Here is a 7,128-nt window from a genome sequence, read left to right as displayed (position 1 = left end):
ACTTGTTTTTCCCCCTGGTGCCTCCTCTGGTGCCTCCCACAAAGGTTCAGGAGAGCACCAATGCAGGGTGCCAGGGATTCAGCACAGACTGTGCTGTGTAGACACTCCCATGCCAAAGTCCCATATCAGTTTTTCATAGAAAGTTGTCTTGTTTTGGGCTGTTTTGATGAGAGGTTTCAGCTCATCCTCTGGAAATGAAGTCAGCCAGTCTGTTGGGGAGATAGGAAAAGGGAGAAGCATTCCATTTGTTTCACAGTCTCAGATGCCTGCCTTTGCTCTGGAGAAGGACAAGCTATTTGAATTAAACCTTCCTATTTGCTACCTTTGTGAAGGCTCTGAGGCCTGTAGTAAAAGCTTTTGTGCTGTCATTTTCCATCTGCCACAGATTACAGCTTCAGTGCTCATCTGATTGTTAGGGATATTGGGACTGGGCTGTGTGAGCTCTTGCCATCTGCCTCGGTGCAAAGCTGGGTGGGTGAGCCCACACCACCCTCAGTGCCTGTTTAGACCCAGCCACCTGGGTCAGCACTGAAGTGAGCAAGGAGCACTCCTTGATCCTTCCTTCTGTTCTTGCTGTGGTGGCCATAGAGCTTAATTATTTCATTTCTATGGTACTTCCAGAAACAACAGGCCTTCTGCCATAGCCAGGCATTGGGGGTTACTCAGGGCAGGAATTCCTATTCCTACATTGCTTCCCATGCTGCAGAAAGCCAGCACAACAAATACATGGCCCCCTGAGCAGCACTGGGTCTAGTTCTTGATATTTGTGCAAATATAAAGGGCCTGGGGATCTGTGCCATTAATCCTACCCCATCTGCTTTTCATCCAGAAGAGGAGCAGGGCTTGCCTGGCATCAGAAGAGGCAGGACAGGATCTGCTGGACAGTTAGATTTACTGAGCATCCACCAGTTTGTGTGTATTCCTCTCAAGACGTACTTGTTTGTTTGCAGTTAGAATTTGCTCTAAGATTCTAATCATGGCCAAGATAACGAGGAGCTGGCAGGCTCCACAGAGAAAGGAAAACAACAAGCAGCTGCAGGAGGCTGATGAAGAGCCTTTGTTTTAACTCATGATTTCAGCAGGGGACCATTTGTTTCCTGCCTCTTTGAGGGATACAGAAAAATTGGCATGCTCAGTGTGTTGACATGTGAGTTAGTGATGGAGCTCTGTGCTGAGCTCCACAGAATGTTCTGGAGGCAAGCACAGGCACCCGATTGCTCCTTCAAACACAATGCCCCTGGCAGCCACGCTTTCACTCCTGGTCACTCTGTGAGCCCTAGGCAGCTGCAGGTCTGTTCCAATTTCAGCTGTTCTGCTGCTGGAAACTATAGAAAGGCCTTGAGTAGTATCATATGTGTGTATCTCACCATCAAAAGATGAAATTGTGAATTCTGGCTAGGCCAGCTCCTAGCTCAGTGCCAAGTTCAGTGAACTCAGAGGTGCTCATGGTATAATAGGAGCAATTTGGCTCTGTATTTTAAAAAAGTAAAAGACAGTTAAAAGATCAGTTGGTGGCTAGAGAAGGCTTTAAGGGAGGAGGAGGAGGAGGAGCTCAGATCCACAGAGAGGCGCTCGAGCAGCATCATTCCAGCAGAGACAGGTCCCTGCCCAGCCGGGCGGAGATGGTTTCTCTGTGCGAGAAGGGAGACGGGGCTGTCGTTTAATCTCGCTAAATCATCTGCTGCTCTCTGCAAGAAGCCAAATGTCATCTTACTTCTTTGCATACTGGCTTGTGCTGTGAAGGCAGGGGAAATGAGAGGTTGATCTGATCTGATTCCCCTGCTCCTGGGGCCAGCAAAAGTTTGGGCTGTTTGGGTAAGCCAGGTCTGTGTCTGTTGAAAGAGTGTGGTCCTCGGAAGAGCTGAAGTGCTGTGTGCTCTGGGAAATGCACTCCTTATTGCCTGTGTTGCCAATTTTAATGCAACAATCCACATATCCTGTAGTGTCTCAGCACATAAACCTGAAGCCATTCTGAGAAGGAAGAAGCAAAGACCTCTGTGTCCTACCTGGGAGAAATAAAGTCCCTGCAAGACACTATGAGACATGCAGTGGTACCTGGGGCAGGACAGTCCCAGCAATTGTTTGGTTTGCTCTGGAAGAAGCAAGGGAAGGTCAAGCTGCCCCCCTGCTCTATTAATTTGTGTCTAGATATAGGTAAACTATGTACTGCATCCCATTGCTAATTTCTGAAATAGCTCTCATTGTCCAAACTAGTGTTGCCTCATTACCTCTAATGCCAGTTCTCTGTACCAGGGTGCAGTTTTTCATCATCCTTTGAGCCCAGGCAATTGCTGTTGGATTGTGCTGTTCAGCCAAGCCATGCAGATCCACTCTTTTAATCTTCCCTAATGCATTGTGCCAGGCATCTAAGTCTGGTTTAATTCTGGGCTTCTGCAAACCCTTCCAGTTTGTCCCTGTGGTGTACAGTGCCTCCTGTGCTGATCTGTCTAGGACCTTGTGCATATTCACATGTGGTCTCACATGGGGAGCCAGGTTCTGCTGGCCTTGATACCAGATTTTGCAAGAGCAGGACAATTGGCTGGGGTGAGAAACGAGCCATGTTTTTGAGGCCAAGATACAGGATGAGGTTGGCTGAGCTTAGCTGTGGGTGCTGGAGAGATAAGAGATTTGCACGGTGACGAGGGTGATGCTGTGTTTTGGCTCTTGGCCGGTGGATTTACAGGCACTCCATGCAGCTCAGGGCAGACAGTGCTTGTGCTCTGAGGAACTCACACCCTCCCCAAGCCAAGTGCTGGGCCTGGGGTGTGGAGAGCAGACTGGCTGTGCTGTAGGGGGGGACTTGTCCTGGCAGGAGCCGGGTGTTCACGTGGCACACCTCTGTGCAAGGCCACGTGCTGGCTCAGCCCCAGGAAAGTCCATGGTTTAAGAGAAGGGGAAGGAGAATGACTCATGTCACTGCAGGGCTGCAGATCAGACAGGAGGGAAATGTACAGTGTCTGAGTAGTGAAGTGGCTGTGCTGCCAAGTTTGAAACACTTCCACTGCCTCAAGCTCGTCAGACTAAACAGCTCGTTTTGTTAGAAGCTTCAGGTCACCCTTCTTGGGGAAACAGCAGCTCTTCTGCACGTGAAGGGCTGGGTTGTCAGAGGGAGAGGGAATAAATTTGTGTTGAGGGGGGTGTTCTTAGGAAAAGCAGATGTGTAGGGGGAAAACAACAAGTCCTGCACTGAGCAATGAGGAATATGCGCTAATTAGGCAAGGAAGAGGAACCTGCTAGGTTGCAATCCTGACCTAACAACCAATTATGGGATAATATAGCACAGTAATACAGGGTAAACACTAAATGAAGGATGCTTCTGAATTAATTCCTTTCTGAAATGCAGCCATCATTTAAAAACATCCATCATCCTAATTCTGAACTGCCCATCGCTGACGCCAGCACAGCCTGTGGTCAGTTGTCACAGTTGTTAAACTACCTGTGCTGTTTAAATTTGCACCCTGTTTCTGATCTGAATAGCCACACTCCAGCCTCCATCTTGCTGGGTCTCTGGGAGGTGGAAGAGCCCACCAGGAAAATGGGTGGGACTTGGAAGCCATGTGTGTGTGTAAAGCAGATGTAGGGGGATTAAACAGCTCCAGTGTCCATGGAGGACCTTAGCAGTGGGTTCAGGTTAGAGGTAAGGGGAAATTGGCACTGGCTGTGGAGGCAGCAGAAGTGCAGATTTCTGGGGAGTCATGCAGCATCCATCAGTGGAGGGATTCTCCTGGCCAGGGAGATTCAGTAGGACAGAGGGTACTCTTGAATTCTTTCTTGCCCAGATTCCCAGTGAGTCTCAGTTTCTAGAAATGACATGGACTGTGTTCCTGAAGTGTTTCCCACACATTCTGCATTCGGGTCCTTTCTCTCTTTGAAGGCTGTAACATACAGAAGAAAATGAGAAAAGCATTTCACACAATTCCTGGGACAGTGCAGAGAGGCACCAGGAGCAGGCTACAAACCAGGAAAAAATATTTGCAATTGTCCAGATGGATATGGAATGTTCAACTCCATCACTTGTAGCTTTTGCTCTTTATGGATCTCCCCCGTGACAGAGTCCTGGCAGAGACTGGGGCAGCGATGGTGAGTGAGACAGGACTAAACAGATCTGCCAGGTTGTACTTCCCTCCTGGTTCAATAACTTGTATCCTTCATGCTTCCCAGTGAGCAGGCAGTGCCTATTATGGTTTTGTCATTTTTTCTCCTGGTCCTGTCTCTGTGGAAGTTCATATTTTAGCAATCCATTTTCTTAAAATTATTTCTGCTAAAAGCATTGCCAGAAGGTCCCTTGGCATTGGCAAATGTTTGCAAAGGCTGAATTGTGTTGATCAGCATTGCAGACAAGCCCCCTTCCAGCAGATTAAATCAGAGTCAGTGCTGCTGAGTGGAGTAACAAGGGGTAAGGCAGGTATGAGTGATAAAAGGAGGAAGCTGAGAGTTATTTGGCTTTGCTATGATCACTTTAATCAGTGGTTTTCAGAAACAAGTTGTATTTTTCTTCAGTGCACATTACCAGTTGTAAATCATCATTCCTCAGGGATCAGAGAGGCTGAAGTTATTTACTTGTTGGAACCAGAATGAACAGATAGAGACTTACACATTTCCTTTACAAAATGAATCTGAATCAGAAGCCTTCCTCTCTATATTCTCCACCTCTTGAGGCAAAACCTGAAATCCGGATCTGGATTTTACACTTGCATCTATCACATCATTTTACACTTGCTATGATCACACTAATCCTAATCTTCCAGACTGGGGAAGAAACTAAAAAGCCTAGCTGCCATTTAGGCTACCTGTTCTGCTTTTGCACTTCCATTTAGTCAGCCTTAACAGCAGTTTTTCTTTCTGAACACATTAAGACAGTCTCATTACAGCATAATTATTTCGTGGAAAGACATGCATCTTGTTGCCTCATACCAGAGCTTCTGGAGGAAAAATACTAATGCAGCCTGCAGTTTGATTATCATTGTGGTGGCAGTTGTTTTCCCATTTAATTTTGGCTTTGCTTTCATTCTCTGGGAACAGAGTGATGGCTGGAGCCCCTCTCCCTCTTTCAAAGCTGCCATGCTGCAGCTAGGAAATATTTAGCAAGGCACTGGAGCAACACAACAGAAACATAAAAGACACGTAATGAAATACAATGAATTGTTGGTGAAAAGATCAGCCAATTAATGCTTTCAGCTGTTGCAGCACAAAACCCCCATATTCTCTCCCCCAAAGGTAGATCCAAGTGCTGTTCTGAATTCCTAAAGCCTCTTTAGAGAATTTAAATGCATCCTCCAGCTCTAAGCTGTGGACTCACGTAGCATTCCAGCAATAATGTTTTCCCAAGGATGAACTGTTCCTGAGCAGAATGGCCACTGAAGTGCATTTCATATGTAAGGGATTTTAAGTTAGCATGAGCTTATGGTTCTGTATGTAAGGTTTGTATCATCTATCAGAAAGCTAAACATTTCCCCAAGAAGTTTATGAAGAACCCTGTGGGTTTCAAAATTTGAATCCAACTTCTGTATTTTTTTACTTGTCTTTATTATCTAATTACACACAGAGGGTGAAAAAGGAATTAGAACTGTAAGGAAGAAGGTTTTTTTTTTTTTTTTTTTTTTTCTCAGAGGAGAAACACTGCTGCATTTTGTTTCATTAGTTTAAAAAATGACAATCCTTTTCACTGAAATGGCCTTTTGAGCAAAACTTGTTTCAGTGTTTTCATGTACACCCTTAGTACTGTAGGAAAGAAGAGACGTGGTTTGCAAAAGAAATTAATGATTTTGGATGCCTTTACCTCATGTACTCAACTAGAGTTTCCTTAAATGGACTGTTTTCACTGTCCCCCAAAGGCCTCCTTCAAATCAAATCAGAATGTCTTGAGATTTTCAGATGAACCTCAGATATCTTTCTAGAAAATGCACTGAAGATTTGGCTGTCATGCATGTGAAGAAACAATTACATTTTCCACTGGCCCTTAAAATAGCACTGGGCTGAAGCTGCAAGGGCCATTGGGCAGTTTCAATGGACACCTGAGTCTGTGACATGAACTGCCCTGGGTCAAATTCACTCCTTGTGTGCCTTCCTTGAATGTGCTGACTTCAGTGCCTTTACACCATGGGAAAAAATTATTTCCTATGTAGATCAACAGGAGGGAAATTGAGTTAATTGCAGCCATGCTGAGGGTTGGTAGGTGAGCAGAAGGCAGGTGCCTCCACACATCCCCCAGGCATTGCATCAGGGCTGTGTCTGCAGGGCCATTTGGCTTCACTGAGCAAGGCTGTGATAAGCTGCCATGCTCTCTGCACCCCCAGCCAGGGAGAGCCTCGTGCCCTCCCACCCAAATCCCCTTTGCTGCAGTGCCACAGCCACCCCAGCTCCGAAATGCAGCAAAGCAGTGATTCTGTTTGTCAGCCTGCTCAAACATCACAGAGCCCTCTGAGCTGAGCCCTGTGTTTGCTGCAGCCCCTTGGGCAGAGCCCAGAGCCTGGATCAGAAAAGCTGAATGGGGCTGAAATTGTGGACACAGCTGCAGTCATTGAGGCCACAGCCCTCCCTGCTACAGCTCTGGGCTGGTGACAAGTGGCTGGTGTGAATGAGACTGGCAGAGACAGCACAGCCAGTGCCCAGGCAGGGGCAGGAGCCTGAAATGGCCTCCCACTGGCAGCACGTTGCTGAGATGGTATGGGAGGGTTGAACTAAATCTACTGGAAATTCAGGGGCCTTCTGGGAAGGATGCTGATGAGGGCAGGGAGCTGCAGGGTGTCTCTTTTTCAGGAGCAAATGCGTTTTATGCAATCATTTTAGACCCCCTCTTGGCTTCAGTGCCCTCCCCACAACAGTGATGCTGATTATTTGTGCTAATGTCCTCATCTCTGGTGAACAATATTGCTGCTATATTTAATAGGAGAGAGGGTTATTACGGTATTATCTAGAATGAGCCATAACCATTATAGGTTGCTCTGTGTCTCAAAGCTAGTTTTAATTAAAACTGCCAATAACTTTTGAGGTGTTTGACACTTCTGGAGTTGAGACAAAGGAAGATGCTCAGGTAGTTTCATTTGGTTGTGAATGAATTATTAGAAGGGTGGAATCAGGTTCACTGGCAGCTGAGCCCTGCACTTTCTGTGATGTCTGTGGGAGTCC

This window comes from Haemorhous mexicanus, chromosome 13, assembly GCF_027477595.1.
Source record: "Haemorhous mexicanus isolate bHaeMex1 chromosome 13, bHaeMex1.pri, whole genome shotgun sequence".
Taxonomy (NCBI): domain Eukaryota; kingdom Metazoa; phylum Chordata; class Aves; order Passeriformes; family Fringillidae; genus Haemorhous; species Haemorhous mexicanus.
The sequence above is the reverse complement of the archived record's forward strand: the minus strand, read 5'-3'. Positions refer to the sequence as shown.